The 17,043-nt window shown below is 38.1% G+C and overlaps 1 protein-coding gene across 13 annotated transcripts in view; it reads left to right on the forward strand.

Annotated features, from left to right (window-relative positions):
* The first annotated feature begins 15,954 nt into the window (after positions 1-15,954).
* The window catches only part of ABCC9 (ATP binding cassette subfamily C member 9), a 150,544-nt gene continuing 149,455 nt past the window's right edge, over positions 15,955-17,043 (forward strand). For 2 of the 13 annotated variants that reach the window (XM_032645446.1, XM_032645449.1), the window contains exon 1: positions 16,283-16,427. The gene's annotated coding sequence lies outside the window, so the exon portion shown is untranslated. Of the gene's footprint in view, positions 16,123-16,170; positions 16,428-16,472; positions 16,588-16,765; positions 16,931-17,043 lie in introns of those variants that run through there. The other 11 variants (XM_032645445.1, XM_032645442.1, XM_032645451.1 and 8 more) reach the window with 11 other exon arrangements.

The raw sequence follows: 17,043 nt of genomic DNA on the forward strand, positions 1-17,043 counted from the left end.
ACAGGCTCCAGATGCACAGGCTCAGCGGCCATGGCTCATGGGCCCAGCCGCTCCGCGGCATGTGGGATCCTCCCGGACCAGGGCACGAACCCGTGTCCCCTGCATCGGCAGGCGGACTCAACCACTGCGCCACCAGGGAAGCCCACAATTTTATTTTTAACAGTGTTTCTTTTCATTTATTTAACGGCTTTCTTCCTTGCTAGACTTAAAGCTCTAGAAAAACAGAAGACATATCTCTTGTTTAATGCTGTTTTTTCCTACCCCATGTGAGACATACAGTAGAACATCAATAAATATTTATTGACAGAATAAATCAATCCAAGTCTGAATTCTCTTTGTTTCAAGAAACAAATGCTCTGTGAGACTTGTGGAACCAGGAACATCAACCTGTGCATTTTCAGGACTTCATTTTCCTCAAGTTCTAATGAACTGAGCTTTCTCTTGCTTAAGACAGATACCTTTTTTTTTTTCCTCCCCCAAATGAATCATGAAAAAAGGAATGAACTCTTGAAATGGTTCACATTTTCAAAAGAATAAAACATCATTATTACGTGACTGGACCAATGTAATCTTAGTGCTTATCTGACTTTGTTAAATGCCCTCAGGATCTGTTTCCCAGATTAGCCTCTGTGATCTGCTATTCCAGGAACAACATCGGGTTCTTTTTTTTTTTTTTTTTTGACTCTAACCTTATATCCTTTTATAGTATTTCCTAAGGAAGTTCATCTGTATTCACATCCTCAACAGGAACTTGTAAATATTCAGTATTTCATGCATGTGTCTGAGTCTGTATTTCCAGATTTATAAGACATAAAGTTATGTAGATATAGATCTTACTCATGCTTTTACTTTTGTATAAACATTATGAGTAGCCTTCATTCCTACAAACCATCTTCGGGGAAACTGCGCTCTGGTTTCTGCTGCTCAACTCATGTAACTATAGCATGATTCAGAACAAAGCTCATTGTTTTACAAACAACACACTGGGTACAAAATCCTATTGGGCTCATACCTGCAAGTGTCCTCACTGATATTTCTCCAAGAACACAGCTCTCTGCTCTTCACCTCTGCAGTTCTTCCCTCTTGAATCTCTGCTCTCATTTTAAAAAGACTTAAGGACAGGAGAATATCAAGATCTCCATGAAGCTTGCTATGAGCTAGAGGGAGAAAAAAAAATGTATATATATATATATATATATATATATATATATATATATATATATACAAATGAACTTATTTACAAAACAGAAATAGACCCACAGACATAGAAAACAAACTTATGGTTACCAAAGGGGAAAGGAAGGGGGAAGGATAAATTAGGAGGTTGAAATTAACATATACACACTACTATATATAAGACAGATAACCAACAAGGACCTACTGTATAGTGCAGGGAACTATACTCAATATTTTGTAATAACCTATAAGGGAAAGAATCTGAGAAAGAATATATATCTGAATCACTGTGCTGTACACCTTAAACTAACACGACATTGTAAATCAACTATACTTCAATAAAATTAAATAGATACTTTATTGCTAAAAAGTGCTAACCATCATCTGACAATGCAGGGTTGCCACAAACCATCAGTTTGTAAAAAAAACACATCTGGAAAGCGCGAGAAGGCAAAGCACAATAAAACAAGGTTTGCCTGTAAAAAAAATAAATAAAGAGATGATAGAAAACTACTTGTTTGGCCTTTTCTCATTTGTCTTCTGGGTTATCTATGCTTTGCACCTGAAGGGAGAAGAGACATAGTAGTGGACACGAAGACTGCTGCCTTCTAGGCTAGCTTGATCTGGGGAGGAGTGTGTTGGCTGGAACCAGAGCCCATGCTATGGGGGAGAAACACTGCAAAGCCACATTGAAGGGGGTGCCATGACTGCAGTTACAGAAAGAAAGGGCTGTAGCAATCAATTTCACATCTTCTGTGTGGTAGACACTGTGCTAGATCCACAGTAGAACGATGCAAAAAATGAGGTATTTGGGAAACAGTCCGGGATTTGGAGAGGGAAAAGCATAAAAGAAATCATTTCGGCAGTTGGATGAGCAAAAGCAAGGCTTTTGAGGCGGTTAGAGCAGGGGGTGTACTGGAGCTGTGAGTAGTAGAGTTTGGTTGGAATATAAGGGGTCAGGATCAGGCATGCTTTGTGAGGACCTTAAGTGACAGAGTGAGTCATGAGAGATTTGTGAGTGTGATGAAGATGGACTTTAGGAGGATTAATATAATATGTACGTGTAAAATGCTTTAGGGTGAGAGAGACCATTATTAAGTCTTAAGTGGTTGATATAGTAACCAATGAGACTCTCAGAGACAAGGGAGGCAGAAAGAAAGGGAAGAGGTGGAGGGAAGTCATTGCTAAGAATAACATGGGTGATTTAGTAACTGTATGAGGCTGGAGGGAGGAAGAGTAAGAGGAAGTGAGCATTGAGCTCCAGATCCCTCCAAGACTTTAAATCTGAGTTATCTGAACAATTAGAAAGAGAATTGGGAGCTGAGGCTAGTTCAGGAGTGCGGGAACGAGAAAGAGGGGAAGAGAAGGAATATACTATGGATAGTTCACATTTTGATTATGCCTACTGTGCTCTCTAATAATATATGTTTCAGAAAAAAGTGTTTAGGTTTTTACTGAAGTCCTAAATATACGGAGAAATGTTTCCTGTCCAATAACGATATTCTGGGTTTTCCCTACTGCCCTCCAAAATTATGTATAACCCTTATGTAATTGTGGAGCAAACATATTGCATTTGCTTGTTTACTTATTACTCCTCTGCAGTGTTCTCTATGCTCGTCAAATCCTAGTTATATTCCCAGTACCAATAGGTTTCTGGTGGGCGTGGGGAGAAATACATTTATTATCTTTTCACTAGTCTCTTCACCGATGGGGGCGGGGAGGGGGGTCCAAGAGGGAGGGGAGAAGTGTATACATGTAGCTGATTCACTTCGTTGTACAGCAGAAACTAACACAGCATTGTAAAGCACCTATACTCCAATTAAAAAAAAAGAGAGATTGTGAAATGCTCAGCTGATACAAGAGTGAGGTTGAATAAGATGCTTGGCGTACTGCCTGGTACAGAGCAGTTGCTCAAATTACCTGTCACAGTTGTGACTTTTCATGAAAAAAAAGGAGTGAATTTTTGTACCTTCCAGGCAAGCTCGTTAAGAAAAGATTTTCTATTCTCCCCTTCAGACTCCTTCTCTGGCCAAATGATCTGCATTATTATTTCCCAACACTTTCTGTTCTTAGCTAAGTTAAGAAGATGATTGATTGCTTCTGCTTTCTGCTTCGCAGAGACCAATCAGAGAAAGAGCTGACACAATTTACAGAAAGAAGAGAGGCACTAACCAGCTGGGCAAAGGAAAGTTTGGATCTGATTGTTTGAATAGTGATTTCGTTATCTCATGGCTAACTGAATAAGGAAATGAAGATTAAAGTTAACTTGTAATTCCTGTAGCCCAAGAGTTGTATTTGGCACGATGACTCGGCAACATTAACTGTATTTAGAAGTATTTTCTGGAAGTTAATCTGGTAAACTATCAGTTGTGAGGCCATCATATCGCCAAGTTTCTCAAGGATATGTGCATTGGACGCTTGACATCACAGAGTAATCATGGAGCATATTTCTAAGGCATGGATTTTACTCAAAGATATAATTTTTTCCCTATTAACATCAACTTGAATATATTACTTAGTCATTCAACAAGTATTTATTGCATTCTGGTAGAATGTCGGATTCCGGGAAATACTGATTTAGAAAATGGATATGGCTCTTTGGTGGCGGTGCTGGGGTTACAGGGTACAACGTAAAATTTGTTTGCATTTTTAAGTTGAAAATTAAGATGACAAGAAATTTTGGTCTTGAGGGGGGACTTTGGATTAAAGTGCCAAGTTCATGAAGGTATACATTCACTACCCTCAAATACTGAGGGTGACTCTAAGGAAAAGCTTGGGAGGTAAGTAAGGAAAGCTGTAGAAGCAGGAGAGAAACGAGACCTAACGTGTTTTACCGAAACAGACACAGTAGTATAAGGTCTCTACTCTGCCTATAAACTGCCAAAACTGTGAGAGGTTGGCAGCCTTTAGGGAATAGATATTGTCTTCATAGAAACTAGTCATTAATCCCTGGCCCAAAGAATCCACTTTGCTTGTGGCTTCTGATCACTGGTAGAACAAGCATGACTTTCTCTCTCTTTTATTATTCAAGTGAAAATTTGGAAGGGGCTGGAGAAACATTTACCCTCCTATACCCTGAAAAGAGTGCTTTGTTAGACATACACAGAATAATAATAGCTTTGAAAGAGCATGTGTTTAATTTTGTAAACTCCAAGTAACATGTATGATGTAGATAAGCACACATGTACAATACACATCTGGAGTTTTATATATACCTACATGAATACAGAAAAGTATAATAATCAGACATATTGAAATATACTCTCTAAGATTTGAGCAGATCTGACATACTGTATAACATTGCTTCTAGAGTTTTGCATACTAAATTCTTAAAAATTTAAATGTATTAAGAGAAAATGAGTTTTAATAAAAATAAGTAATTGTAGAATTCACAAAGGGAAAGCAATTACATGACCTTTAACTAAGGCTAATTCGTTTAGTATAAGATCTCTGGATGTCTATTTAAAGGATTATATAGGAAATACTTATAACTACCATATCAGTATTAACAGCTTTCTTTCTAAATATGTCAAGCAGTTTACTTTTTCAAGTCATATAATCAATACCTTTGAAATGTTTACAATATTAATTTAATGAACTATTGTCAGAAATACTCCAGATGTAAATAATTTAATCAAATTTATTACAATACCCAAATTAGCAACATGCAAATTCATTTATTTTTATTATATATTAGAAGTAAAAATAGTTTTACTATTTTCAGCTTGAATAAATAAAAGTGTATAGTTTCCTGAAGTAGTTCATTTAACTAATGACAAAAGTATGAATCTTCTCTGTTAATTGTGGAGATATTTATATTTGCCAACAGTCATGTCTTTACTAAATCTGAAGAATGTTGGAGCCATCCCAGTACACTTTTAATGTACAAATAAAGATTTGAGGTCCCTTTCCCATTCTCCATCTACATTATTTTTAATTCGTCCTTGATATTATTTATATAATTTTTTCTTTTAATTTTCTTCCATTTCACCAAGCCAATATTAATAAACAGCATATCTAGATTTGCCTGGCCCAACTCAAAGAAGCCAATACTCATGAAACTAACATCGCTGAGATTTTCTACCAAACCAATGTAAAGGCAGTGTTGTCGATATGCTCCAAATATAAATCCTAATGGGCAAGTAGATACTATTGCTTCCTAATAGTTCATAGTTATGCACTGAACTTGGGTGGTCACTATAGCCCACCTAGAATGAGGAACTCTCCAGTTTGGAGGTAACTTAGGCTCAGAGAGGGCTATTTAGAGCCATGCAAGGTAGCTCCTTGTTGTATCACAGAAGCCTACTTCTACATTCTATTCTTTTCTGCCTCACCTGGCCTGTAGTAACAACAGAAAAATAAAGAGTAAAAGAAAGGACAATTATCTGGAAAACTCAGATTCCTTTAACACATTTTCATTGATTGTCTATTGTTTCCCAGATAATGCAATAGATACTGAAGCTACAGAGTTGAAGACACAGTCCTAGCTTTGAACTTTTTGAGTTCAAAACCTCATGGGAAGAGAGACATATAAATAAGTCGAATACAGAATAGTTCAATAAAAGATATAACCACGAGCAAAGAATGTAATTAAGAAGCCATGTTTAATAGCTGCATGAGGGAGAGAACAGCATTTCAGACAAGTGGAGCAAAATCAAGGGCAAAGACCTAGAAGACATTAAAAAAATGATTTCTTTATGGACAGTGGGTGTGCCATATGCCTAGAGCATAAGGTGTTTGGATGATATTTAAAAACATGACTGGGAAAGTTAGAGTGCAAACTAAAGCATTCGGCTTTTATTGAGTAGATCACTCTTTCCCCAAATTTAACAGTGTTGAGAATCACCTAGGATGCTTGTAAAAGTATATTGGTTTCTTGTTGGAAGACCCCTTCCCCCGATCCAGTAGGTCTTGCCAGAATTAGGCCCAGGAGTTAGCATTTTAAACAACCATTCTGGTGCAGGTCATTGGCAGACCATACTTTGAGGGATTGGGGAGGAGTGACATGATTAGATCCGTGTTTACAAAGATAAGTCTGGAAACTGTGGTAGAAAAGGGGGAGGAGGACAATTCAGCCATGGAAACACCAGTTGGCAGGTAACAAAATAGTCTCAGTGAGAGACAAGAAGAGCATGAATTAAGGCAGCAGCAGTGGGATGGGGAAGAGATATGATAGGTAACTTATGAAGTAAATCTGAGAGACATTCATAATCAATTGAATGTGTGTGTTGGAGAGCTGATTCAGTCAAAATTGTATGGTATAGGGGATGTGGCAGCATGAACAGAGATTGGGAATCAGAGGAGTGTAGGGTCGTGGAACAGTAAGTTCAATTATTGACATAGTGAGTTTGAGGTGCACTATTAAGACATTTTTCTCCCATCACAGATAGTGGAGTCCTTTGCTGGTTATCTTAAGCAAAACGAGGAACTCACAGGAATCCTGGGACACCTGAAGGAATCTGGGAAGAAGTAGGCTGTTGGCTTAGATTAAGGGACACAAATACCGTCCAGACTCTCTCCTGTCTCTAGTCTTTGCTCTCTGCAGTTCCTCATTCCTTCTTTCTCTATTTCTATCAGAGTCAGTCACTGAGGGAGAGACTGAACTCTCCTTTTTCTCTCTTTTCTTTTCAGTTACAATTTCAAAATATTTGGGAAAGATCTTGATTGGTCTAGCTTTGGCCATGTACCCATTAAATGTCAAATGAGATGTGGTTAGGAGGCTGGGGTCACAAACTAACGTTGCAGCTCCTATAGTAACCAGGTAGATCAAGAGAAGGGAGAATTCCTCGGACAAAGACGCTGGGCAGATAATATTGTAGGATTTACCAAAGATGCCTGTGGGACATCCATTTGGAGAAGTCAAACTTGAAATAATAACGAAGGGAATTTATTGGCTGCCTTCTGCATGGCAAACATTTTGCTCGGTACGTATTTCATTAAGTCATCCCAACAGTCCACCGTAGTATATACATTATCGTACCCATTTTCAACGGAAGCAACTGAGTTTCAGAGAAGGAAGATAACTTTGCCTGAGGTCATACAGCAGGTAGTAACAAAACTTTCAGGAAAGCCTATGCTTTTTGATTATTACAACCATATTAGCTAAAGCCATGAGGATGAATAAGATCTCTCCTAGAGGGAGTAGAAGGTGATAAAGGAGGAGAGTGTACAGTGGAACCCACTTTTAGGGAGTGAGCAGCCAAAGAGGATTCATTGAAGGGGATTGAGGAAAGGCAAGATATTAAAGGGGAGAAGAGTCTGATGTGTCAAAACTAAAGGAAGCAAGTTTTCAAAAAGGAAGACTAAGTCAAGAGTGTCCAAGTGGCAGAGAGAAGCCAAACAGAACTAAGGCTAAAAGAAGCTGTAGCATGTGGCCATTACACCTCACGAGAATCTTCTGTTCCCGGTCCCACTGTGACTGATAGTTTAGGCCCTCACCATCTCTCCCCAGAACTACTGTAAAAGCTTCCCGTTTTGCATCCCTGTCTCCATTCTCATCCTCACTAATCTAACTTCCACATTGCATTCAGAGAGATCTTTTAAAATCAGGGACCACAGCATCTCATGCTTGCTTAGAAAACCTGGGAAGAAGCTCCACATTGTTTAGTTTGAAATATAGCCCATCATAAGCCAGTCTCTAGCAATCCTTTCAGCTCCAGCTCACTGTATTTCTACTTATGCTACATTAAGGTACTTACAGTTCAAGCACGCGAGGTCTTAGGAGCTTCTGAGCATCTGCATATGCTTTTCTTTTTGCTTAGGAGACTTTAAGCCTTCTTTTTTCCCAAATTAGGCTGGTAATGGAAAGATTCTATACCTTGGTTGTAGCGCTAGTCACATCACAGTATATATTAGTCAAAACTCATAAACTGGGCTTCCCTGGTGGCGCAGTGGTTGAGAGTCCGCCTGCCGATGCAGGGGACGCGGGTTCGTGCCCCGGTGCGGGAGGATCCCACGTGCCGCGGAGTGGCTGGGCCCGTGAGCCATGGCCGCTGGGCCTGCGCGTCCGGAGCCTGTGCTCCGCAACGGGCGAGGCCACGGCGGTGAGAGGCCTGTGTACCGCAAAAAAAAAAAAAAAAAAAAAAAAAAAAAAAAAAAAAAAAAAACTCATAAACTGTAAACCTAAAAGATTAGATTTGACCATATGTAAATTTTACCTAAATAAACACTACTCAAAGGAATCTGGAGAGTCCCTAAATATTTGGCAATTAAAACATTTCTAGATAATCAATGAGTCAAAGAAGAAATTTCAAAAAATTTAAAAAAATATAAAGTCAATAGCACCAAAATTATTTTTAAGCGAAATAAATAAATAAATAGATATCTCTAACTAAACTGATCAATAAAAAGTGAGAAAATGAAAACTACCAATATCAGGAATAAAAAGGGATATCAACAAATATCCTACAGACATCAAAGGGATACTAAGGAAATATTATGAATGACAGTGTGCCAAGACATTTAGAAATTAGATTAAATGTACAAATTCCTTAAAAAGCACAGAGTATATAAACTGATACAAAGAGAAGCAGAAGATCTGAATACTACCGTATCTAGTAAAGAAATTAAGTTCTTAAACAAAAGCTATTGTACAAGGAAAACTCCAGGCCCACATGACTTCAATTTTAAATTCTATAAAAAACTTGAGGAAAAAAATAATAATCTTACAAAATTCTTTCAGAAAACAAAGGCGGAAGGAGCATTTTCAAATTCATTTTATGAGGCCAGCAAAATCCTGATGTCAAAACTGAATAAAAACATTGCCAAAACAAACAAATAAAAAAAACTCCCCCTCAAACCCAAAACCAAAAGTCAAAACACAAAGAAAGGAAAAGAAAGCTATAGACTAATGTCCCTCATTAAGATAGAGGTAAAATTTCTAAATAAGGTATTAGTAAATTGAATCTAGGAATATATAAAAATAAGATAATATCATCACCAAGAGAAATTTATCCCTGGAAGGTAAGGTTGGTTTAATACTAAAAAAAAAAAAAAAAAAATCAAACAATTAATTTTGGCTTATTCATGGAATAAATGAGAAAAGCATATGACCAGCATAATAGATCCAGAAAAAATTTGACAGAATTCAACATCTATTTATGATAAACTCTTTCAGCAAACTATGAAGAGCAGTAAATATCCCCAGCCTGATGAAAGAGATCTGTAGATAACCTGAAGATAACATCTTAATAGTGAAAGACTGAATCCTTTTACCACTCATATTAAGAACAAGCCAATGATACCAACTTTCATTATTTCTATTCAACATCACATAGGAGGTGCTAGCTAGGGCAATAGGCAAGAAAAAGGAAACAGGATACAGATAGGGAAGAAAGAAGTAAAACTTTACTTATAGATGACATAATCATGAATGTAGAAAATCTTAAATGATCTGTAAAAATACTAGAACTCATAAATGGATTTAGCAATATTGCAGGATACAAAGTCATTTCTATATTCTAGTAATGAGCACTGGAAAATGATATTTTAAAATACTATTTATAGTAGCATCAAAATCATAAATATTTTGGGATAGATTCCTTGAATTGTGTATAAGACCTCTACACTGAAAAGTTGAAAACATGTCTGAGAGGTAAAAGAAGACTTAAATAAGTAGAGAGATGTATTGTGTTCCTGGACTGGTCAACTCAATGTTGCTAAGATGCAAACTCTTCCCAAATTGATTTATAGATTCAACACAATCACAATAAAAATCTCAGCAAAATTTTGTAGAAATTGACAAGCTAATTTGAAAATTTATACAGAAATGAAAAGTGCCTTGAACTTGCTCAAATAATCTTGAAAATGAAGAACAAATTTGGAGAACTTAACCTACCTGATTTCAAGACTTGCTATAAAGCTACAGTACTAAGAGTGATGATGGCAAAAGTTAAGACATATGGATCAATGGAATAGAACAGAAAGTTCAAGAGGAAACCTATATTTGGTCAAGTGATTTTTGACAAAAGTGGCAAGGTAGTTCAGTGGGGAACAGAACAGTTTTCAGCAACTAAATTTACACATGAAGTAAAGGAATCTCAACCTCTATCTCATAGCATACACAAAAATTGACCATAGACCTAAATACAAATCTATGACTGTATTTCATATTTCTAGAAAAGATGTAGGAGAAAATATTGATGATTTTAGGGTAGATAAAGATTTCTTAGAGAGGAAAGTCAAAGCACTAACTAGTAAATAGACAAAAATTAATCATTGGACGATCAAAATGAAAGCATTTTTTTAAACTGCCATTAAGAAAATGAAAAAACAAGCCACCAACTGGCAGAAAATATTCTCAGTTTATTATATAGCTGACAAATGATGTATCTGAACATATAAAGAAAAGTTACAATTTAATAATATGATAAGTAACCAATTAAAACAAAATGGGCAAAAGTTTGAAGACACTTCACAAAAGAAGTATATTGATTTTCTTTTGTGACATAACATATTGCCATGAGTTTAGGTAGATTATAACAATACTCATTTATTATCTCACATATCTGTAGGTCAGCAGCATAGGTGGGCTCAACTGAATGCTTTGTTTAGGGTCTTTCAAGACAGAATTAAGATGTTGGACTGACTGGGCTCTCATTTGGAGGCTCTGGGGAAGAATCCACTTCCAAGCTCATTCACGTTGTTGGCAGAATTCAGTTTCTCATGCAATGAAGTCCCCATTTCCTTGCTGGTTGTTGGCTGGGGACTGTGTTCAGCTTCTAGAGGCTACTCTCAAGTCCTTGTGCTGTGGTCTCTTCATATAAGCAATAGAAAATCTCTTCACATCGAATCTTTCTTGTTCTTCAGATCTGACTTTTTCTTCTATCAGCCTGTGAAAACTCTCTGCTCTTAAAGGGCTTATGTGATTAAATGAAGTCCACCTGGATAATCTACCTATTTTTAAAGTCAAGTAATTAGTAACTCTAATTACATCTGCCAAATGCCTTTGCTATGTAACATAATGTAATCATGAGAGTAATACCAGGAGCAAAGGTCATGGAAATCATCTTAGAATTATGCTTACCACAAGAAGATACATGAATGACCAAAAAACTCATGAAAATATATGCTCAAAATCATTAGTCATAAGGGAAATGTGAATTAAAACCACAGTCAGGAATCTCTCCACACCCCATATGAGGTTTAAAATTAGAAAAAATCAAAAACAATAAAAAAGCACTAACAATACTAAATATTGCCAAGACTAAGGAGCAACTGGAACTCTCATGCTTTTCTGGAAGGAATGTTTTAATCACTTTGGAGAACATTTTGGCAATTTCTGTAAAGTTAAATGTACAATTACTATATGACCCAGCAAATCCAGTGCTTGGTATTTACCTGTAAGAGATGAAAACTATATTTACAGAATTTCATTGAAGCTTTATTCACCATTGTCAAAAACTGGAAATAACCCAAATGTATATCTATAGGTGAATGGATAAACAAATTGTGGTATATTCGTACAATGGAGTTCTCAGAAATAAAAAGGAATAAATTACTGATGCATGCAACAGCATGGATGAATCTCAGAAATTTTATGCTTAACCAAAGAAGCCAGACACAAAAGAATTATACTGTATGACTACATTTATATGACATTTCTAAATAGGCAAAACTAATCTCTTGTGATAGACCTTAGATTAGTGGTTACTCTAGGTGGGTGATGGTGAGACTGACTAGCCAGAGGCAAAAGAGAACTTGAATGAAAATATTCTATATCTTTTTGGGATCATGGTTATGTCAAAGCATTTTAGACTTTACATGTATAATGGATGGTTTTTATTTTATGAAAATTATATTTAACAAAGTTGATTTTAAAATATATTTCTAATGAAAACAAAAATGTTTTGTCTTCTTTTAATGTTAACACTGTTCTGGAATTAAGAATTGATACAATTAGAGACAAAATACAATTAAGCTGTAAGTATTTGAGAGAGGGAAACAAGTTGGCTTAGTCACTTTGGGCTGCTGTAACAAAGTACCATGGATTGGGAGGCTTAAACAGCAAACACTTATCTCTTACCGTCGTGGAGGCTAAGAAGTCCAACATCAAGGCACCGGCAGATTTGGTTCTTGGTGAGGGCTCACTCTCTGGTTTGCAGCTATCTGCCTTCTTGGTGTGTCCTCACATGGTAGAGAGCAGAGAAAGCAAGCTCTATCTCTTTCTCTTCTTATAAGGACATGAATCCCATCATGGGAGCTCCACCTTCATGACATCATCTAAATCAAATTACCTCCCAAAGGTCCCCACCTCCTAATGCCATTGAGGGTTAGAGTTTCAACATGTAAGATGGAGTGGCGGGGGACACAAACATGCAGTGCATAACACAAGTATACCACTATCTGTAGATAAAAGTCATATTTTCTGGAAGGTCAAGGTGATATGGCAAAACAATACTGGGATTATTGAGAAAGTTTAATAAAGTGGCTGGATATAAGATAAATATATAATCAGCTTGAAAACATAAAAAATAGTGTATTCTTAATAGCAGTATAAAATATGAAAACAAATATGTAGAATTTGTGTGACCAATCATTACAAGAAATGTACAGAACTATATAAATTTAATATCAAGATAAAAAGAAGAGTTAAATGGAAAAGACAGAACACTAAAATCATGACATTTCTTTATAAATTAATTCCTAGATTTAACGAAACTCCAATAAAATCTCCAAAAGAGAGTAGCTAAGAAAATTTTGAAAAGAGTAAACAGAGGACTGGCACTACCACAGTTAAAATATACTTTAAAGCTATAATAATCATATCCATCTGATCATAGTAATAGAAAAAACTGAAAAACAGATTAATTGAACAGAACAAGTAGCTCAGAAACAGATCTTATCATAAAATAATTATATATATATATATATATATATATATATATGACAAAGGTTGCATAACACATCAGGGCAAAGGAAAAAGATTATTCAGTAAATGATGTTGGTGTAACAAATAAAATATGAATTTAGGTTCTTATCCCATGGCATATGCCCAAAAAAATTCCGGAATCAAATCTTAAAAAACCTTGAAAAAGTATAAATGAAAGTCAATATTTATTAACTAAAGCACTGGAATACAATGCAGTGGTAAAAAGCACCAGATTTGCCAAAGTAAACTTTCCTTTAGGAAGAAGCACCAGGAAAGCAAAGACCCTGCAGGTTGGACTCATCACGGACCTCCATGCACACATGATCTAGCACATGGTGTGTGCTCTAATAAATCTGTATAGAATGTATAAAAACAATTATTTTTATTTTTTGTAAAGGTAGAACTACCATCATTTTTCAATGACAAATTGGAAAAATATTAGTCCTATATATGAAACAGGATTAATGTCCCTCTCTTATTATAAGTTTATGCAAATGATAGGAACTTCATTAAAACCCATTAGATGAACAAGTATGTGAACAAGCTGATCCTAATAGAGGGAATACAAAAGTTTATGAACATTTGAAAAACGTTGGATGTTAATAACATGTTATGTGTGAAATTACAAGATTTTTTAAAACGTTAAGAAGATTCATTGCTGGTTTGGGTGTAAGTGTAATAAGTCATCTCGTAGAGTTTGGAGAGAGTTTACACAAACTAAAGGTAGTTATGCATTCTGTATCTACAGCTTTAAAAATATTTACTGCTTTTGATCCTGTAATTACTTTTCTGAGAATGTATCTTAAAGAAACTATCTGCTACAAAAAAACCTTTTATTAATAAGTTCATCATAGTATTAACCACGGTACTGAAAATCTGGCAACTTTCTGACCAACAATAAGAAAATGGATTTAAAATTATGGTATAGACACAAAACGAAACGATGCAGCCATTTAAAAGTATTTCTAGAAAGGTTTTTAAATGCCATCAGAAAATAATTGTTTTAAAAGATACTGTGAGGAGACAAATTATTTTGCAGCTGCCAATAATATAAAATATGCATAGAAAACATAATCACAATAGCATACGTTTTAGCTTTTATTGAAGGGGCAGGCACTCTCTCGGAGCTTTAAAGGGATTACCTCATTTATCCTCACATAAAGCTTATGAAGCATGCATTTTTTTATTCGTCCCATTGAATATGTGAAGAAATTGATAGAGGGATTAAACAATTTGTCCCAAGTCTCTGAGCTAACTAGTAGGGTAGCGGGATTTGACAGCAGGCTGGCTCCTGGATCCATGCTTTTTAACACTTACACTTGTTTTGTTTTTGTTAAAATATAACTAAATGTTTTCAGTAGTTTTATAAGTTTGAGGGCTTATATTGGTCACCCTTATACTTTTCCATACTTCCCAAAGTTTGACTTAAGAAAAAATTTTTTTGAAGCATGACTTTTAATCGTAACAAATGACCTTATTTGTTATATATCTTTGTTAGCTATACATATCTAACAAATATAAGTATTTGTTAGATATATATATCTTATATATCTATCTATATCTATATATGTGAAATATCAAAGTCAACTTGATTTTGTGTGGTCACACTCAGAGTCTGTATCTGCGGATTATCTGCACCCCTTATTTCCAGTTCTCTCTTCCTAGACGCGCTGGGAGCCTCTGGTCTCTCTTCTGGCTTGCTCACGGGGTCGCCACGGTTCAGGCTACAGTCCCAGCATCCCCATCCTGGAAGCGCGCTTTCTACCTGCGCCTGCGTCGCGACAAACAGCTCCAGGGTGCCGTAGCCACGTTTTCAAAGTACGCGGGCCCAGAGTTTCCGGGACCCTCCCGGTGCCACCCCACGAGGCCCCGCAGACCCCTAGCGGCCGCGACTCCCGGCTTCAGTCGCTGGCCGAGGAGGCCGGGCCTCACCCGGGAAAGCAGCGACCTTCCGAGAGGGAGGCGCCCGCGGGGAAAGCCCGGGGCTGGCAGGGCGAGGGGCGGCTCGACCCAGAGTCGGAGCGGCCGCCGGGGTTTGGGGTTTGGGATTTGGGATTGGGGTCTGGGGACCAGCTCCGGCTGCCCGCGGGCCTGGAGTGGTGCTCCTCGGGGGTCGCACACAGAGCCTCGGAGGCACCAGCCCTCTGGGCTGACCATCCTTTCTCAGATCAGGACAGTTGACGAAAACAATGGTTATTTCACGGTGACTGACCCCCTGATAAAAACAAGTGTTAATTACCGAGGGTTGCCCGGGGCAAAATTTACTGCTTGCGTCCGGGTTGGGGAGTTCTTGTGGCGTGAGTGTATTTTAAACACGTTATCTCCTTGAGACTTAATGATCTCTCTGGTCGGGAACAAGCGTGAGGGGAACTGATTGTAAACCCGTGGGAAGCCAAAGCCCCACTTTCGGGGGGCAAGGGTTAAAGGTCGCCCTTCGGGAGCGCGGCGACTGCTCCAGAGGAGTCACCAGGTTTCCCGGGGCACTGGGGCGATTATTCGGCTTGAGCTTGCGTTGCTCAAGCGAGACATTCCCACGCAAGGATACAGCCTGGCAGCCGTTTCCTCCGTGTGGAATGAGCCCTTCCTTTCCCCGGTCCGCTCAGGGGGAAAATGGTGAAACCCCCAAATCCGCTTCTTTATGTGGTTAATACAAGGGCGCATACAGAGCCTGGGGTAAAAAAAATTACAAGTGCAAGTGACCTTGCGTGTTTTAACGTTGGGAAACTCGACTCTGGGGATAACGGAATCGTAGATTGTTAAGTTTCGGCGTCTAATGAATTGGGGAGACGCACATTACTTGTAAAATCCGTGTCTCGCGCGCCCCAAGTTTGCCGCTCCGCGGCGGAAAGCTGGGCCGAACGGGGGTGGGGAGGGTCTCCAGTCCCAGGCGCGGCGTTCGCTCGGGGCTTCTTCCCAGTTTCCTGCCTCGGAGTCGCCGCGTCTGCCCCAGCCCAGAGCAGTTTGTGCAGTTGAGAAACTCGATAGGAGGCAGCAGCTGATCTCCCACTACCCTAAAAATAATCCGCTCGGCGCCCGGCGTGCTTCGGCCAGGGGAGGAAACGCTGCCTTCGGAGTAAGTGAGTCCGTGTCTTCTACATAAATAGCGTTTCAGAATTTTACAGAAAACTCTCAGCTGTCGATTTTGATCTAATCTTTCGGCAACCAGAAGGCTCCCGCGCACTCTCGCGGCGCTTCGCCTTCGCCGTCGCTATTTCTAGGATGAAGGGACCGGGCCCCAGCCGGGAAAGAGAGGGCGTGGAGATCAGGTTTCCAGCTTTACTTAGAAAACTCTGGTCGGCTCCTGCTTAAACCAACTGGATGTAGTGAAAGAAGTTATTACATTTTTTTTTCCCCTCTCAGACATTTCCGTCTTGTTCATGAGGTAACTTTCCATCTGCTTTAATTTGTGTTCCTCTTTGATTTATAGGAGTTCTGCGTCCTGCTTTTAAATTTACACTTAAGACAGTGTAGGAAGCCGGTGTTCCGAAGGTAGTACAAGTGCGCCAGTAGGGGCTTGAAGCAGCGTCAAGCGATTGCCCAAGGTATTTATTTGTTGCTTTATTTGTCCAGTGTGGGATTTAAAAAAAAAAAGAATCACTGGAGTGTCTGTGTAAGAAATCTTATCTGCTGAGTTGTTCCAACATTTCCTTTGGTATGCAGTAGAACTTCGATGGGTGCTTCAGCTCAGGCATTAAATCAGAAGTCGGGACTTTTTTGCTTGTGATTTTCTACTTGGATCTGTCATTCATACATAGATAGACAGACAGATGTCTTTTACTTCGTATTTTATGAACCATGGACTGAATAACTTCAAATAACTTAATTACATTTGTTTTTCTAAGTGATCTGATCCTGAGCATACCCTAGATGATGATAAAGCCTTGAGTAAGTTCTTTAAAATGTTGTGTTTGTGTCTCCCATCGTAATTTGGTTAATCTCTGAATAACTGAAGAATGAGTTATTTTGTGTGTGAGAATGCAAGCTTTTTATATTGCATT

Source organism: Phocoena sinus, chromosome 10 (genome assembly GCF_008692025.1).
Source record: "Phocoena sinus isolate mPhoSin1 chromosome 10, mPhoSin1.pri, whole genome shotgun sequence".
In the NCBI taxonomy this organism is placed as follows: domain Eukaryota; kingdom Metazoa; phylum Chordata; class Mammalia; order Artiodactyla; family Phocoenidae; genus Phocoena; species Phocoena sinus.